The sequence below is a fragment of the Zootermopsis nevadensis genome, unplaced genomic scaffold (assembly GCF_977971745.1).
Source record: "Zootermopsis nevadensis isolate Lab colony 2312 unplaced genomic scaffold, Znev_1.0 Znev_ptg000044l, whole genome shotgun sequence".
Taxonomy (NCBI): Eukaryota; Metazoa; Arthropoda; class Insecta; order Blattodea; family Termopsidae; genus Zootermopsis; species Zootermopsis nevadensis.
In genome coordinates this window covers 1-19,627 of record NW_028259176.1, presented here as the reverse complement: position 1 = coordinate 19,627, position 19,627 = coordinate 1, and the positions used below count along the sequence as shown (strand labels likewise).

At 37.3% G+C, this 19,627-nt stretch overlaps 3 long non-coding RNA genes across 3 annotated transcripts; all 3 read left to right on the top strand.

Annotated features, from left to right (window-relative positions):
• Positions 1-1,904: 1,904 nt before the first annotated feature.
• LOC147871661 (uncharacterized) lies at positions 1,905-5,941 on the top strand. The gene is made up of 3 exons (XR_015538455.1): positions 1,905-1,990; positions 3,569-3,697; positions 5,298-5,941. It is a non-coding gene; the product is annotated as an uncharacterized LOC147871661 (long non-coding RNA).
• Positions 5,942-6,890: 949 nt separating this feature from the next.
• LOC147871660 (uncharacterized) lies at positions 6,891-10,927 on the top strand. Its single transcript, XR_015538454.1, has 3 exons — positions 6,891-6,976; positions 8,555-8,683; positions 10,284-10,927. It is a non-coding gene; the product is annotated as an uncharacterized LOC147871660 (long non-coding RNA).
• Positions 10,928-11,876: 949 nt separating this feature from the next.
• Positions 11,877-15,913, top strand: LOC147871659 (uncharacterized). Its single transcript, XR_015538453.1, has 3 exons — positions 11,877-11,962; positions 13,541-13,669; positions 15,270-15,913. It is a non-coding gene; the product is annotated as an uncharacterized LOC147871659 (long non-coding RNA).
• The last annotated feature ends 3,714 nt before the right edge of the window (positions 15,914-19,627 follow it).

Here is a 19,627-nt window from a genome sequence, read left to right as displayed (position 1 = left end):
AAACAATTATCAATATAAAGGATTTGAGGTTCTCATCATGACATATTAAGATGACTGTCTTCTGGGATGTAGCACTGTGTAGTCTGGTATATCAGTCAGCATCTACCAGACTACACGGTACTACAACCCAGAAGACAGCCATCTTCATGCTCACTGCCATGAGACTCTGAAATCCTACTTCTTTCAAGCAACATTTCCATGACCAATTTCTGAATAATCAGTTTCCTGCACGTTTTTCTTATGGCTGGTACTGGCCAGTGTACTCTTCAAAACTCAACCCATGCAATTTCTTCTTATAATACTGTTTACAGGAATAATCCGCAACACAACTCAAGATCTGAAGCCGCTATCAGCACCAATGAACAAGCTTCGGTTGGCGTAATGCAACAGTACCAAAGGCAACTGCAGTTTTATAAACTGACGGTGCACGTACCAAAATTGTTTTCATTTGACTTTCACTCTCGAGGCTGCTGTGTTCAGGAACATGAAACGTGATTATGTTTGTCACATAATTTGGTAAATATATGCAATTAGAAGTCCAGCATCTTTTGGAAACAACCTGAACAAATGGTTCAGTGTTTAGCATTTAATGAACTTATGCAACAGTAATGCTGTAAAGTCAGTCTTCAAGAATGTTATAAAGAAGCGTGAGATTCTGTTGCCTTCACTAGAGTTTCACACTTTACAGTGAATCATTAACTAATTAATCTATGTGGTAGAAATCACCGATCAAGTCACGTGTGTAAAACACACAACTTTACCCAGTTTGAGGGCCCACAACAATGTCATGAGGTCGATCCAGCTCGGTGTGTACGAGTGTACGTTTCTTATCTCCAGTTAATTCACATCAAGTCCTGCATCTACCCAATACACACGCATGCCCACCCAGTTCAAAGCAAAGCCCCTGTGGGTCTACCAAGTTTGATGCTTGAAAATAAACATATACATTCACTTCTGAAATGGCTGATCGAGAGACGGACAGATTCAAAACATTCTATACCATTTGCAGGTAAATGAATTCCCACTGCTTGGATTGTTGAAACATATTCGAGACAAAAATTCAGAATGAGCAACACAATGAGAAATTCGGAGCCCTCTGTGCAGACAACATACTGCTCAGATTTTTCAAAACCTAAGAAAGTTGGACTTAGTTACATTTCTGTCACTATAAAATGTTGGTGTCATGTATTCAAGAAATGCCTGTTTCAATAAAATGTAGTTGTAATAAATATGCAAACCAACGTCATTAATGTGATAACCAATTAACTTGTACATGGGCATAAAAAACCAAGAACGATAAGTTGGTTATGTGACTGGCTACTGGCTATCCTCCCAAGTGAGGCAAGGCCTTTCCTGTTTGCAACCACCTGCAGAATGGCTCAAACTAACCACTCACCACATTTAGTGACCTGGTGCCAAAATATTAGATTACTTCTCAACTCCCACATCTTCATTGCATGGTGCTTAGATTTACGAGAAACTTTAACTTCTTTAAAGTTTGTTGGGAGATGATATTTTTATAATTACCTTCATTATATTGAGATACAGTTGTGTAATATAGGGAAGGCAGAGGGAAAAGTCTCTCAAAGATATATCTTTGCAATATAAAACAAAATTACAAGGCTGTCAATTTCGGAATTCTAACCCTGGAGAAACTTCAGAAAATAATGAAAAACTACAGTCGGGATAGCTTCTGGATTCAAGTCCCAAATAAAGATGGTTTCTGTAGCTCGTGAACTAAACCCAATAGAAGAATGGTACCACGACAAAAGTCTGCGTTTCGATAAGATTACAGACACCAAAACCACCTCCAACAACAATAATAAAATAAACAAAAGGAAAAACAACAATGTCTGTAGGCATAGCAGCAATAGCCATAACAATGACCACTTGGACCACTGTTGCTGAAAAATGTGAGACATGGATGAGCATGCTACAGCGTACCATTCAAATTTCAGGCTACAAAGTTTCACATCTGTTTAAATTTCATGTAAGTTTCAGAAAAGTATCAGATCCTTAAAACACTTGCTGATCGCCTACCACAATGATCACGTCATCTCGCTGCACTCTCCGCGACTGGGGTTTGATTCGATGTTGAGGACAGATCATAGAAATAAGACCTCCTGATCATCTTGCCGTGGTGGTCAGACCAGAATGTAGTTTGGATTTGTTAGATCCCATAATATATCCACTGACTCCACTTTTTGACCACGGTCATTAAATGATTTGCTAAGGGCATGGATTAGAGAGTTTTCACCAGGTCTCTTAGATCCATTTCAGCAGCAACAATGAAGTGGACAGGTTTTTCCCCGGAAAGTGCAAACATTAAACATGAATTTGACGTAAGATGTGTCAGTCTTCATTTGCCTACATTTGGAAACAATGAAAAATTACATGTACGTATACATCAGAATTACCTGCAGAAAATCAAAATCTTTTTTACATGTACATATCCTCCTCTGGTAGAGTTAGAAACCAAGTTTTACACCCATACAGAACTACAAGTAAAATGTTAGTTTCACATATTTTAGTTAACTTGTATTTAGATAGGATGGAAAAGAAGATTTTTTTAATAAAGTTATATCTGATGAATAAAAATATTTATGACAAAAAAAATACAGTCCAACAACAAGTGGATAAGTTAAGACAGCACAGAGGCTGTCATCAGCAATCTATTAGACAAATCATGATGCCCCTCAGCCCTAAAATATTTCTGCGTTTGTCTCGACAGAAATGAGGTCTTGAAGACCTGATATTGAACTAAATGTTACCTCTCGCAAAACAAGTCCTGTTCCTCGATGTTCCTTCCCCTATGAAGCCTGGAGCGCAGTGGCAAGAAAAGTTTCCTCCCTCCCTTCTTTTCTACACAGCTCTGTGAACAGGTTCCAAAATAACATGGTGGTAGAATGCAGTCTTCTTCATCAGAACCATCTCCAGAGTCATTAGATCCATCACAGCGGAATTTGCTGCTAACGCAGTTCTTGTCAGCACACTTGAATTGATCAGTACCACAGTGGCCAGATTGTCGACCTGCAAACAAACGACCATGTAGCTTGCAAAGATTCTACACAGATTCGTATGTGATCCTTACTAAGTGTAGCAGGCACATAAACAGAAATGACGAAAATTTCTTCAAACTTATGTCTCCCTGCCCCCTATAAAAAGAGAATAAATAAAACAGACAAAAGATAAAGGAAGAAACAATATAATTCGGTTCAAAATACGTACAATACCTTTAAATACTTATGTGATAAAGCTTTCTCCATCAAGAAATACAAATATAAGTTTGTATGATGTAAAACTTTCATGGCAACTAAGTATAATGAATTCTTCTCAGGCTACCGGCCATGTCAGGTCCCCAGGGTACTGAACTCCATACCCTCTGGATTAGGATGAGTGCTACACAAGTAAGAATTAAGAAGTATATTTATGCTATGGAGAATAGTATTACATTCACTGAAGTAACATTCTGAATAGAAAGTAATGTACCAGCTTGCTTTCTGAGTCTTTAAAGAAGAATCATTCATATATCTTAGTTTGCTCACACTTATGTTTTTGAACTCTATAGATGTAAAACGACAAATCCAGAGCGAAATGTGCAGATTAGTTTCACACTAATGGCCAAAAGCAAGAAACTTAAAAAACAATCGAAAGCAGCTCCAAGGAACTACAGATCTGTCGCAATAAACAACGTAAAGTAAGATATTGTAGATGTGTCATATTGTGATTTATTTAAATAGTATTAAAAATATATTAAAATTAGCCGTCAATCACAATATAAAATAATTAAAAGATTAAAATATCATTTTACGTTCCTTATCGAGTACTCGATTTACATGTGGAACATATACGACATGTTTCGACTATATATAGCCATCATCAGGTGTTATGTTATAAATCAGTAAATCATTAAAAATCAGTAAAAATCAGTAATTCAGTTGAAAAGTTTATAACATAACACCTGATGATGGCTATATATAGTCGAAACATGTCGTAAATGTTCCACATGTAAATCGAGTACTCGATAAGGAACGTAAAATGATATTTTAATCTTTTAATTATTTTATATTGTGATTGACGGCTAATTTTAATATATTTTTAATACTATTTAACGTAAAGTAAATTAAGCCATTAATTTGATTGAAGATGGCTGTCTTCTGGGTTCACGCGCCATGTAGCCTGGTTGACGCGATCACCATAATGATGGAGGCAACAAGGACCTCTGAAACGTCGGAAACCTTCTACCAGACAACACGGCGCAACAACCCAGAAGACAGCCATATTCACACTCGCTACCATAAAAATCACAAATCCTACATAAATTAGATCCTTTGGAATCCTGTCACGATACTCAAGACTTACTATGTGGGAATCTTCTGATGACGTGATGATCTTGTCCACTGAGATCTACACTTTCTATAGTACATGCTTAGGGATCAGTCCAATATAGTCTTCTAGCTGGGTAGTCTACTGCAGGTCCAGTTGGCCACTGTTCCATTGTATCCACAAGTGAATGACGCCCAGTTCCATCCATATACGCTGAATCAATACGACCGTTCACACCCCAGTCAGACCGGAACATAAGCCTATGAGAAATAACAGAAAAATTCTGTATTCATAGTTGGCACATATCCTGCCACTGTATAATGACTGTAGGGTGAGACGGGACCAAGCTGAAAATCCTGAAGACAACAGACCACTAAAAAATGAACAAATAAGTTGCAGTCTTGAACAAGATATTGTGTGTTGTAGTGAAAGGGTTTTCCCAGCCTGCTAGAGTTGTTCAACTTCAGTAGTGAAGAGAAAAAATTATGTGCAAGAATGCAAGGAAACTCCAAACAGACCTGCTATAAACAAGCTGGTTGCTTAAATTGAAATTACTGGGACCATTATCAAGAAGATTTGTGTGTACACACACAAACACAAAGGCATCCAAAACACCAGAAAATATTGCACATTGTTCATAGTCTTTCTCGACAAATTAAAACAATTATCAATATAAAGGATTTGAGGTTCTCATCATGACATATTAAGATGACTGTCTTCTGGGATGTAGCACTGTGTAGTCTGGTATATCAGTCAGCATCTACCAGACTACATGGTACTACAACCCAGAAGACAGCCATCTTCATGCTCACTGTCATGAGACTCTGAAATCCTACTTTTTTTCAATCAACATTTCCATTGACCAATTTCTGAATAATCAGTTTCCTTCACGTTTTTCTTATGGCTGGTACTGGCCAGTGTACTCTTCAAAACTCAACCCATGCAATTTCTTCTTATAATACTGTTTACAGGAATAATCCGCAACACAACTCAAGATCTGAAGCCGCTATCAGCACCAATGAACAAGCTTCGGTTGGCGTAATGCAACAGTACCAAAGACAACTGCAGTTTTATAAACTGACGGTGCACGTACCAAAATTGTTTTCATTTGACTTTCACTCTCGAGGCTGCTGTGTTCAGGAACATGAAACGTGATTATGTTTGTCACATAATTTGGTAAATATATGCAATTAGAAGTCCAGCATCTTTTGGAAACAACCTGAACAGATGGTTCAGTGTTTAGCATTTAATGAACTTATGCAACAGTAATGCTGTAAAGTCAGTCTTCAAGAATGTTATAAAGAAGCGTGAGATTCTGCTGCCTTCACTAGAGTTTCACACTTTACAGTGCATCATTAACTAATTAATCTATGTGGTAGAAATCACCGATCAAGTCACGTGTGTAAAACACACAACTTTACCCAGTTTGAGGGCCCACAACAATGTCATGAGGTCGATCCAGCTCGGTGTGTACGAGTGTACGTTTCTTATCTCCAGTTAATTCACATCAAGTCCTGCATCTACCCAATACACACGCATGCCCACCCAGTTCAAAGCAAAGCCCCTGTGGGTCTACCAAGTTTGATGCTTGAAAATAAACATATACATTCACTTCTGAAATGGCTGATCGAGAGACGGACAGATTCAAAACATTCTATACCATTTGCAGGTAAATGAATTCCCACTGCTTGGATTGTTGAAACATATTCGAGACAAAAATTCAGAATGAGCAACACAATGAGAAATTCGGAGCCCTCTGTGCAGACAACATACTGCTCAGATTTTTCAAAACCTAAGAAAGTTGGACTTAGTTACATTTCTGTCACTATAAAATGTTGGTGTCATGTATTCAAGAAATGCCTGTTTCAATAAAATGTAGTTGTAATAAATATGCAAACCAACGTCATTAATGTGATAACCAATTAACTTGTACATGGGCATAAAAAACCAAGAACGATAAGTTGGTTATGTGACTGGCTACTGGCTATCCTCCCAAGTGAGGCAAGGCCTTTCCTGTTTGCAACCACCTGCAGAATGGCTCAAACTAACCACTCACCACATTTAGTGACCTGGTGCCAAAATATTAGATTACTTCTCAACTCCCACATCTTCATTGCATGGTGCTTAGATTTACGAGAAACTTTAACTTCTTTAAAGTTTGTTGGGAGATGATATTTTTATAATTACCTTCATTATATTGAGATACAGTTGTGTAATATAGGGAAGGCAGAGGGAAAAGTCTCTCAAAGATATATCTTTGCAATATAAAACAAAATTACAAGGCTGTCAATTTCGGAATTCTAACCCTGGAGAAACTTCAGAAAATAATGAAAAACTACAGTCGGGATAGCTTCTGGATTCAAGTCCCAAATAAAGATGGTTTCTGTAGCTCGTGAACTAAACCCAATAGAAGAATGGTACCACGACAAAAGTCTGCGTTTCGATAAGATTACAGACACCAAAACCACCTCCAACAACAATAATAAAATAAACAAAAGGAAAAACAACAATGTCTGTAGGCATAGCAGCAATAGCCATAACAATGACCACTTGGACCACTGTTGCTGAAAAATGTGAGACATGGATGAGCATGCTACAGCGTACCATTCAAATTTCAGGCTACAAAGTTTCACATCTGTTTAAATTTCATGTAAGTTTCAGAAAAGTATCAGATCCTTAAAACACTTGCTGATCGCCTACCACAATGATCACGTCATCTCGCTGCACTCTCCGCGACTGGGGTTTGATTCGATGTTGAGGACAGATCATAGAAATAAGACCTCCTGATCATCTTGCCGTGGTGGTCAGACCAGAATGTAGTTTGGATTTGTTAGATCCCATAATATATCCACTGACTCCACTTTTTGACCACGGTCATTAAATGATTTGCTAAGGGCATGGATTAGAGAGTTTTCACCAGGTCTCTTAGATCCATTTCAGCAGCAACAATGAAGTGGACAGGTTTTTCCCCGGAAAGTGCAAACATTAAACATGAATTTGACGTAAGATGTGTCAGTCTTCATTTGCCTACATTTGGAAACAATGAAAAATTACATGTACGTATACATCAGAATTACCTGCAGAAAATCAAAATCTTTTTTACATGTACATATCCTCCTCTGGTAGAGTTAGAAACCAAGTTTTACACCCATACAGAACTACAAGTAAAATGTTAGTTTCACATATTTTAGTTAACTTGTATTTAGATAGGATGGAAAAGAAGATTTTTTTAATAAAGTTATATCTGATGAATAAAAATATTTATGACAAAAAAAATACAGTCCAACAACAAGTGGATAAGTTAAGACAGCACAGAGGCTGTCATCAGCAATCTATTAGACAAATCATGATGCCCCTCAGCCCTAAAATATTTCTGCGTTTGTCTCGACAGAAATGAGGTCTTGAAGACCTGATATTGAACTAAATGTTACCTCTCGCAAAACAAGTCCTGTTCCTCGATGTTCCTTCCCCTATGAAGCCTGGAGCGCAGTGGCAAGAAAAGTTTCCTCCCTCCCTTCTTTTCTACACAGCTCTGTGAACAGGTTCCAAAATAACATGGTGGTAGAATGCAGTCTTCTTCATCAGAACCATCTCCAGAGTCATTAGATCCATCACAGCGGAATTTGCTGCTAACGCAGTTCTTGTCAGCACACTTGAATTGATCAGTACCACAGTGGCCAGACTGTCGACCTGCAAACAAATGACCATGTAGTTTGCAAAGATTCTACACAGATTCGTATGTGATCCTTACTAAGTGTAGCAGGCACATAAACAGAAATGACGAAAATTTCTTCAAACTTATGTCTCCCTGCTCCCTATAAAAAGAGAATAAATAAAACAGACAAAAGATAAAGGAAGAAACAATATAATTCGGTTCAAAATACGTACAATACCTTTAAATACTTATGTGATAAAGCTTTCTCCATCAAGAAATACAAATATAAGTTTGTATGATGTAAAACTTTCATGGCAACTAAGTATAATGAATTCTTCTCAGGCTACCGGCCATGTCAGGTCCCCAGGGTACTGAACTCCATACCCTCTGGATTAGGATGAGTGCTACACAAGTAAGAATTAAGAAGTATATTTATGCTATGGAGAATAGTATTACATTCACTGAAGTAACATTCTGAATAGAAAGTAATGTACCAGCTTGCTTTCTGAGTCTTTAAAGAAGAATCATTCATATATCTTAGTTTGCTCACACTTATGTTTTTGAACTCTATAGATGTAAAACGACAAATCCAGAGCGAAATGTGCAGATTAGTTTCACACTAATGGCCAAAAGCAAGAAACTTAAAAAACAATCGAAAGCAGCTCCAAGGAACTACAGATCTGTCGCAATAAACAACGTAAAGTAAGATATTGTAGATGTGTCATATTGTGATTTATTTAAATAGTATTAAAAATATATTAAAATTAGCCGTCAATCACAATATAAAATAATTAAAAGATTAAAATATCATTTTACGTTCCTTATCGAGTACTCGATTTACATGTGGAACATATACGACATGTTTCGACTATATATAGCCATCATCAGGTGTTATGTTATAAATCAGTAAATCATTAAAAATCAGTAAAAATCAGTAATTCAGTTGAAAAGTTTATAACATAACACCTGATGATGGCTATATATAGTCGAAACATGTCGTAAATGTTCCACATGTAAATCGAGTACTCGATAAGGAACGTAAAATGATATTTTAATCTTTTAATTATTTTATATTGTGATTGACGGCTAATTTTAATATATTTTTAATACTATTTAACGTAAAGTAAATTAAGCCATTAATTTGATTGAAGATGGCTGTCTTCTGGGTTCACGCGCCATGTAGCCTGGTTGACGCGATCACCATAATGATGGAGGCAACAAGGACCTCTGAAACGTCGGAAACCTTCTACCAGACAACACGGCGCAACAACCCAGAAGACAGCCATATTCACACTCGCTACCATAAAAATCACAAATCCTACATAAATTAGATCCTTTGGAATCCTGTCACGATACTCAAGACTTACTATGTGGGAATCTTCTGATGACGTGATGATCTTGTCCACTGAGATCTACACTTTCTATAGTACATGCTTAGGGATCAGTCCAATATAGTCTTCTAGCTGGGTAGTCTACTGCAGGTCCAGTTGGCCACTGTTCCATTGTATCCACAAGTGAATGACGCCCAGTTCCATCCATATACGCTGAATCAATACGACCGTTCACACCCCAGTCAGACCGGAACATAAGCCTATGAGAAATAACAGAAAAATTCTGTATTCATAGTTGGCACATATCCTGCCACTGTATAATGACTGTAGGGTGAGACGGGACCAAGCTGAAAATCCTGAAGACAACAGACCACTAAAAAATGAACAAATAAGTTGCAGTCTTGAACAAGATATTGTGTGTTGTAGTGAAAGGGTTTTCCCAGCCTGCTAGAGTTGTTCAACTTCAGTAGTGAAGAGAAAAAATTATGTGCAAGAATGCAAGGAAACTCCAAACAGACCTGCTATAAACAAGCTGGTTGCTTAAATTGAAATTACTGGGACCATTATCAAGAAGATTTGTGTGTACACACACAAACACAAAGGCATCCAAAACACCAGAAAATATTGCACATTGTTCATAGTCTTTCTCGACAAATTAAAACAATTATCAATATAAAGGATTTGAGGTTCTCATCATGACATATTAAGATGACTGTCTTCTGGGATGTAGCACTGTGTAGTCTGGTATATCAGTCAGCATCTACCAGACTACATGGTACTACAACCCAGAAGACAGCCATCTTCATGCTCACTGTCATGAGACTCTGAAATCCTACTTTTTTTCAATCAACATTTCCATTGACCAATTTCTGAATAATCAGTTTCCTTCACGTTTTTCTTATGGCTGGTACTGGCCAGTGTACTCTTCAAAACTCAACCCATGCAATTTCTTCTTATAATACTGTTTACAGGAATAATCCGCAACACAACTCAAGATCTGAAGCCGCTATCAGCACCAATGAACAAGCTTCGGTTGGCGTAATGCAACAGTACCAAAGACAACTGCAGTTTTATAAACTGACGGTGCACGTACCAAAATTGTTTTCATTTGACTTTCACTCTCGAGGCTGCTGTGTTCAGGAACATGAAACGTGATTATGTTTGTCACATAATTTGGTAAATATATGCAATTAGAAGTCCAGCATCTTTTGGAAACAACCTGAACAGATGGTTCAGTGTTTAGCATTTAATGAACTTATGCAACAGTAATGCTGTAAAGTCAGTCTTCAAGAATGTTATAAAGAAGCGTGAGATTCTGCTGCCTTCACTAGAGTTTCACACTTTACAGTGCATCATTAACTAATTAATCTATGTGGTAGAAATCACCGATCAAGTCACGTGTGTAAAACACACAACTTTACCCAGTTTGAGGGCCCACAACAATGTCATGAGGTCGATCCAGCTCGGTGTGTACGAGTGTACGTTTCTTATCTCCAGTTAATTCACATCAAGTCCTGCATCTACCCAATACACACGCATGCCCACCCAGTTCAAAGCAAAGCCCCTGTGGGTCTACCAAGTTTGATGCTTGAAAATAAACATATACATTCACTTCTGAAATGGCTGATCGAGAGACGGACAGATTCAAAACATTCTATACCATTTGCAGGTAAATGAATTCCCACTGCTTGGATTGTTGAAACATATTCGAGACAAAAATTCAGAATGAGCAACACAATGAGAAATTCGGAGCCCTCTGTGCAGACAACATACTGCTCAGATTTTTCAAAACCTAAGAAAGTTGGACTTAGTTACATTTCTGTCACTATAAAATGTTGGTGTCATGTATTCAAGAAATGCCTGTTTCAATAAAATGTAGTTGTAATAAATATGCAAACCAACGTCATTAATGTGATAACCAATTAACTTGTACATGGGCATAAAAAACCAAGAACGATAAGTTGGTTATGTGACTGGCTACTGGCTATCCTCCCAAGTGAGGCAAGGCCTTTCCTGTTTGCAACCACCTGCAGAATGGCTCAAACTAACCACTCACCACATTTAGTGACCTGGTGCCAAAATATTAGATTACTTCTCAACTCCCACATCTTCATTGCATGGTGCTTAGATTTACGAGAAACTTTAACTTCTTTAAAGTTTGTTGGGAGATGATATTTTTATAATTACCTTCATTATATTGAGATACAGTTGTGTAATATAGGGAAGGCAGAGGGAAAAGTCTCTCAAAGATATATCTTTGCAATATAAAACAAAATTACAAGGCTGTCAATTTCGGAATTCTAACCCTGGAGAAACTTCAGAAAATAATGAAAAACTACAGTCGGGATAGCTTCTGGATTCAAGTCCCAAATAAAGATGGTTTCTGTAGCTCGTGAACTAAACCCAATAGAAGAATGGTACCACGACAAAAGTCTGCGTTTCGATAAGATTACAGACACCAAAACCACCTCCAACAACAATAATAAAATAAACAAAAGGAAAAACAACAATGTCTGTAGGCATAGCAGCAATAGCCATAACAATGACCACTTGGACCACTGTTGCTGAAAAATGTGAGACATGGATGAGCATGCTACAGCGTACCATTCAAATTTCAGGCTACAAAGTTTCACATCTGTTTAAATTTCATGTAAGTTTCAGAAAAGTATCAGATCCTTAAAACACTTGCTGATCGCCTACCACAATGATCACGTCATCTCGCTGCACTCTCCGCGACTGGGGTTTGATTCGATGTTGAGGACAGATCATAGAAATAAGACCTCCTGATCATCTTGCCGTGGTGGTCAGACCAGAATGTAGTTTGGATTTGTTAGATCCCATAATATATCCACTGACTCCACTTTTTGACCACGGTCATTAAATGATTTGCTAAGGGCATGGATTAGAGAGTTTTCACCAGGTCTCTTAGATCCATTTCAGCAGCAACAATGAAGTGGACAGGTTTTTCCCCGGAAAGTGCAAACATTAAACATGAATTTGACGTAAGATGTGTCAGTCTTCATTTGCCTACATTTGGAAACAATGAAAAATTACATGTACGTATACATCAGAATTACCTGCAGAAAATCAAAATCTTTTTTACATGTACATATCCTCCTCTGGTAGAGTTAGAAACCAAGTTTTACACCCATACAGAACTACAAGTAAAATGTTAGTTTCACATATTTTAGTTAACTTGTATTTAGATAGGATGGAAAAGAAGATTTTTTTAATAAAGTTATATCTGATGAATAAAAATATTTATGACAAAAAAAATACAGTCCAACAACAAGTGGATAAGTTAAGACAGCACAGAGGCTGTCATCAGCAATCTATTAGACAAATCATGATGCCCCTCAGCCCTAAAATATTTCTGCGTTTGTCTCGACAGAAATGAGGTCTTGAAGACCTGATATTGAACTAAATGTTACCTCTCGCAAAACAAGTCCTGTTCCTCGATGTTCCTTCCCCTATGAAGCCTGGAGCGCAGTGGCAAGAAAAGTTTCCTCCCTCCCTTCTTTTCTACACAGCTCTGTGAACAGGTTCCAAAATAACATGGTGGTAGAATGCAGTCTTCTTCATCAGAACCATCTCCAGAGTCATTAGATCCATCACAGCGGAATTTGCTGCTAACGCAGTTCTTGTCAGCACACTTGAATTGATCAGTACCACAGTGGCCAGACTGTCGACCTGCAAACAAATGACCATGTAGTTTGCAAAGATTCTACACAGATTCGTATGTGATCCTTACTAAGTGTAGCAGGCACATAAACAGAAATGACGAAAATTTCTTCAAACTTATGTCTCCCTGCTCCCTATAAAAAGAGAATAAATAAAACAGACAAAAGATAAAGGAAGAAACAATATAATTCGGTTCAAAATACGTACAATACCTTTAAATACTTATGTGATAAAGCTTTCTCCATCAAGAAATACAAATATAAGTTTGTATGATGTAAAACTTTCATGGCAACTAAGTATAATGAATTCTTCTCAGGCTACCGGCCATGTCAGGTCCCCAGGGTACTGAACTCCATACCCTCTGGATTAGGATGAGTGCTACACAAGTAAGAATTAAGAAGTATATTTATGCTATGGAGAATAGTATTACATTCACTGAAGTAACATTCTGAATAGAAAGTAATGTACCAGCTTGCTTTCTGAGTCTTTAAAGAAGAATCATTCATATATCTTAGTTTGCTCACACTTATGTTTTTGAACTCTATAGATGTAAAACGACAAATCCAGAGCGAAATGTGCAGATTAGTTTCACACTAATGGCCAAAAGCAAGAAACTTAAAAAACAATCGAAAGCAGCTCCAAGGAACTACAGATCTGTCGCAATAAACAACGTAAAGTAAGATATTGTAGATGTGTCATATTGTGATTTATTTAAATAGTATTAAAAATATATTAAAATTAGCCGTCAATCACAATATAAAATAATTAAAAGATTAAAATATCATTTTACGTTCCTTATCGAGTACTCGATTTACATGTGGAACATATACGACATGTTTCGACTATATATAGCCATCATCAGGTGTTATGTTATAAATCAGTAAATCATTAAAAATCAGTAAAAATCAGTAATTCAGTTGAAAAGTTTATAACATAACACCTGATGATGGCTATATATAGTCGAAACATGTCGTAAATGTTCCACATGTAAATCGAGTACTCGATAAGGAACGTAAAATGATATTTTAATCTTTTAATTATTTTATATTGTGATTGACGGCTAATTTTAATATATTTTTAATACTATTTAACGTAAAGTAAATTAAGCCATTAATTTGATTGAAGATGGCTGTCTTCTGGGTTCACGCGCCATGTAGCCTGGTTGACGCGATCACCATAATGATGGAGGCAACAAGGACCTCTGAAACGTCGGAAACCTTCTACCAGACAACACGGCGCAACAACCCAGAAGACAGCCATATTCACACTCGCTACCATAAAAATCACAAATCCTACATAAATTAGATCCTTTGGAATCCTGTCACGATACTCAAGACTTACTATGTGGGAATCTTCTGATGACGTGATGATCTTGTCCACTGAGATCTACACTTTCTATAGTACATGCTTAGGGATCAGTCCAATATAGTCTTCTAGCTGGGTAGTCTACTGCAGGTCCAGTTGGCCACTGTTCCATTGTATCCACAAGTGAATGACGCCCAGTTCCATCCATATACGCTGAATCAATACGACCGTTCACACCCCAGTCAGACCGGAACATAAGCCTATGAGAAATAACAGAAAAATTCTGTATTCATAGTTGGCACATATCCTGCCACTGTATAATGACTGTAGGGTGAGACGGGACCAAGCTGAAAATCCTGAAGACAACAGACCACTAAAAAATGAACAAATAAGTTGCAGTCTTGAACAAGATATTGTGTGTTGTAGTGAAAGGGTTTTCCCAGCCTGCTAGAGTTGTTCAACTTCAGTAGTGAAGAGAAAAAATTATGTGCAAGAATGCAAGGAAACTCCAAACAGACCTGCTATAAACAAGCTGGTTGCTTAAATTGAAATTACTGGGACCATTATCAAGAAGATTTGTGTGTACACACACAAACACAAAGGCATCCAAAACACCAGAAAATATTGCACATTGTTCATAGTCTTTCTCGACAAATTAAAACAATTATCAATATAAAGGATTTGAGGTTCTCATCATGACATATTAAGATGACTGTCTTCTGGGATGTAGCACTGTGTAGTCTGGTATATCAGTCAGCATCTACCAGACTACATGGTACTACAACCCAGAAGACAGCCATCTTCATGCTCACTGTCATGAGACTCTGAAATCCTACTTTTTTTCAATCAACATTTCCATTGACCAATTTCTGAATAATCAGTTTCCTTCACGTTTTTCTTATGGCTGGTACTGGCCAGTGTACTCTTCAAAACTCAACCCATGCAATTTCTTCTTATAATACTGTTTACAGGAATAATCCGCAACACAACTCAAGATCTGAAGCCGCTATCAGCACCAATGAACAAGCTTCGGTTGGCGTAATGCAACAGTACCAAAGACAACTGCAGTTTTATAAACTGACGGTGCACGTACCAAAATTGTTTTCATTTGACTTTCACTCTCGAGGCTGCTGTGTTCAGGAACATGAAACGTGATTATGTTTGTCACATAATTTGGTAAATATATGCAATTAGAAGTCCAGCATCTTTTGGAAACAACCTGAACAGATGGTTCAGTGTTTAGCATTTAATGAACTTATGCAACAGTAATGCTGTAAAGTCAGTCTTCAAGAATGTTATAAAGAAGCGTGAGATTCTGCTGCCTTCACTAGAGTTTCACACTTTACAGTGCATCATTAACTAATTAATCTATGTGGTAGAAATCACCGATCAAGTCACGTGTGTAAAACACACAACTTTACCCAGTTTGAGGGCCCACAACAATGTCATGAGGTCGATCCAGCTCGGTGTGTACGAGTGTACGTTTCTTATCTCCAGTTAATTCACATCAAGTCCTGCATCTACCCAATACACACGCATGCCCACCCAGTTCAAAGCAAAGCCCCTGTGGGTCTACCAAGTTTGATGCTTGAAAATAAACATATACATTCACTTCTGAAATGGCTGATCGAGAGACGGACAGATTCAAAACATTCTATACCATTTGCAGGTAAATGAATTCCCACTGCTTGGATTGTTGAAACATATTCGAGACAAAAATTCAGAATGAGCAACACAATGAGAAATTCGGAGCCCTCTGTGCAGACAACATACTGCTCAGATTTTTCAAAACCTAAGAAAGTTGGACTTAGTTACATTTCTGTCACTATAAAATGTTGGTGTCATGTATTCAAGAAATGCCTGTTTCAATAAAATGTAGTTGTAATAAATATGCAAACCAACGTCATTAATGTGATAACCAATTAACTTGTACATGGGCATAAAAAACCAAGAACGATAAGTTGGTTATGTGACTGGCTACTGGCTATCCTCCCAAGTGAGGCAAGGCCTTTCCTGTTTGCAACCACCTGCAGAATGGCTCAAACTAACCACTCACCACATTTAGTGACCTGGTGCCAAAATATTAGATTACTTCTCAACTCCCACATCTTCATTGCATGGTGCTTAGATTTACGAGAAACTTTAACTTCTTTAAAGTTTGTTGGGAGATGATATTTTTATAATTACCTTCATTATATTGAGATACAGTTGTGTAATATAGGGAAGGCAGAGGGAAAAGTCTCTCAAAGATATATCTTTGCAATATAAAACAAAATTACAAGGCTGTCAATTTCGGAATTCTAACCCTGGAGAAACTTCAGAAAATAATGAAAAACTACAGTCGGGATAGCTTCTGGATTCAAGTCCCAAATAAAGATGGTTTCTGTAGCTCGTGAACTAAACCCAATAGAAGAATGGTACCACGACAAAAGTCTGCGTTTCGATAAGATTACAGACACCAAAACCACCTCCAACAACAATAATAAAATAAACAAAAGGAAAAACAACAATGTCTGTAGGCATAGCAGCAATAGCCATAACAATGACCACTTGGACCACTGTTGCTGAAAAATGTGAGACATGGATGAGCATGCTACAGCGTACCATTCAAATTTCAGGCTACAAAGTTTCACATCTGTTTAAATTTCATGTAAGTTTCAGAAAAGTATCAGATCCTTAAAACACTTGCTGATCGCCTACCACAATGATCACGTCATCTCGCTGCACTCTCCGCGACTGGGGTTTGATTCGATGTTGAGGACAGATCATAGAAATAAGACCTCCTGATCATCTTGCCGTGGTGGTCAGACCAGAATGTAGTTTGGATTTGTTAGATCCCATAATATATCCACTGACTCCACTTTTTGACCACGGTCATTAAATGATTTGCTAAGGGCATGGATTAGAGAGTTTTCACCAGGTCTCTTAGATCCATTTCAGCAGCAACAATGAAGTGGACAGGTTTTTCCCCGGAAAGTGCAAACATTAAACATGAATTTGACGTAAGATGTGTCAGTCTTCATTTGCCTACATTTGGAAACAATGAAAAATTACATGTACGTATACATCAGAATTACCTGCAGAAAATCAAAATCTTTTTTACATGTACATATCCTCCTCTGGTAGAGTTAGAAACCAAGTTTTACACCCATACAGAACTACAAGTAAAATGTTAGTTTCACATATTTTAGTTAACTTGTATTTAGATAGGATGGAAAAGAAGATTTTTTTAATAAAGTTATATCTGATGAATAAAAATATTTATGACAAAAAAAATACAGTCCAACAACAAGTGGATAAGTTAAGACAGCACAGAGGCTGTCATCAGCAATCTATTAGACAAATCATGATGCCCCTCAGCCCTAAAATATTTCTGCGTTTGTCTCGACAGAAATGAGGTCTTGAAGACCTGATATTGAACTAAATGTTACCTCTCGCAAAACAAGTCCTGTTCCTCGATGTTCCTTCCCCTATGAAGCCTGGAGCGCAGTGGCAAGAAAAGTTTCCTCCCTCCCTTCTTTTCTACACAGCTCTGTGAACAGGTTCCAAAATAACATGGTGGTAGAATGCAGTCTTCTTCATCAGAACCATCTCCAGAGTCATTAGATCCATCACAGCGGAATTTGCTGCTAACGCAGTTCTTGTCAGCACACTTGAATTGATCAGTACCACAGTGGCCAGACTGTCGACCTGCAAACAAATGACCATGTAGTTTGCAAAGATTCTACACAGATTCGTATGTGATCCTTACTAAGTGTAGCAGGCACATAAACAGAAATGACGAAAATTTCTTCAAACTTATGTCTCCCTGCTCCCTATAAAAAGAGAATAAATAAAACAGACAAAAGATAAAGGAAGAAACAATATAATTCGGTTCAAAATACGTACAATACCTTTAAATACTTATGTGATAAAGCTTTCTCCATCAAGAAATACAAATATAAGTTTGTATGATGTAAAACTTTCATGGCAACTAAGTATAATGAATTCTTCTCAGGCTACCGGCCATGTCAGGTCCCCAGGGTACTGAACTCCATACCCTCTGGATTAGGATGAGTGCTACACAAGTAAGAATTAAGAAGTATATTTATGCTATGGAGAATAGTATTACATTCACTGAAGTAACATTCTGAATAGAAAGTAATGTACCAGCTTGCTTTCTGAGTCTTTAAAGAAGAATCATTCATATATCTTAGTTTGCTCACACTTATGTTTTTGAACTCTATAGATGTAAAACGACAAATCCAGAGCGAAATGTGCAGATTAGTTTCACACTAATGGCCAAAAGCAAGAAACTTAAAAAACAATCGAAAGCAGCTCCAAGGAACTACAGATCTGTCGCAATAAACAACGTAAAGTAAGATATTGTAGATGTGTCATATTGTGATTTATTTAAATAGTATTAAAAATATATTAAAATTAGCCGTCAATCACAATATAAAATAATTAAAAGATTAAAATATCATTTTACGTTCCTTATCGAGTACTCGATTTACATGTGGAACATATACGACATGTTTCGACTATATATAGCCATCATCAGGTGTTATGTTATAAATCAGTAAATCATTAAAAATCAGTAAAAATCAGTAATTCAGTTGAAAAGTTTATAACATAACACCTGATGATGGCTATATATAGTCGAAACATGTCGTAAATGTTCCACATGTAAATCGAGTACTCGATAAGGAACGTAAAATGATATTTTAATCTTTTAATTATTTTATATTGTGATTGACGGCTAATTTTAATATATTTTTAATACTATTTAACGTAAAGTAAATTAAGCCATTAATTTGATTGAAGATGGCTGTCTTCTGGGTTCACGCGCCATGTAGCCTGGTTGACGCGATCACCATAATGATGGAGGCAACAAGGACCTCTGAAACGTCGGAAACCTTCTACCAGACAACACGGCGCAACAACCCAGAAGACAGCCATATTCACACTCGCTACCATAAAAATCACAAATCCTACATAAATTAGATCCTTTGGAATCCTGTCACGATACTCAAGACTTACTATGTGGGAATCTTCTGATGACGTGATGATCTTGTCCACTGAGATCTACACTTTCTATAGTACATGCTTAGGGATCAGTCCAATATAGTCTTCTAGCTGGGTAGTCTACTGCAGGTCCAGTTGGCCACTGTTCCATTGTATCCACAAGTGAATGACGCCCAGTTCCATCCATATACGCTGAATCAATACGACCGTTCACACCCCAGTCAGACCGGAACATAAGCCTATGAGAAATAACAGAAAAATTCTGTATTCATAGTTGGCACATATCCTGCCACTGTATAATGACTGTAGGGTGAGACGGGAC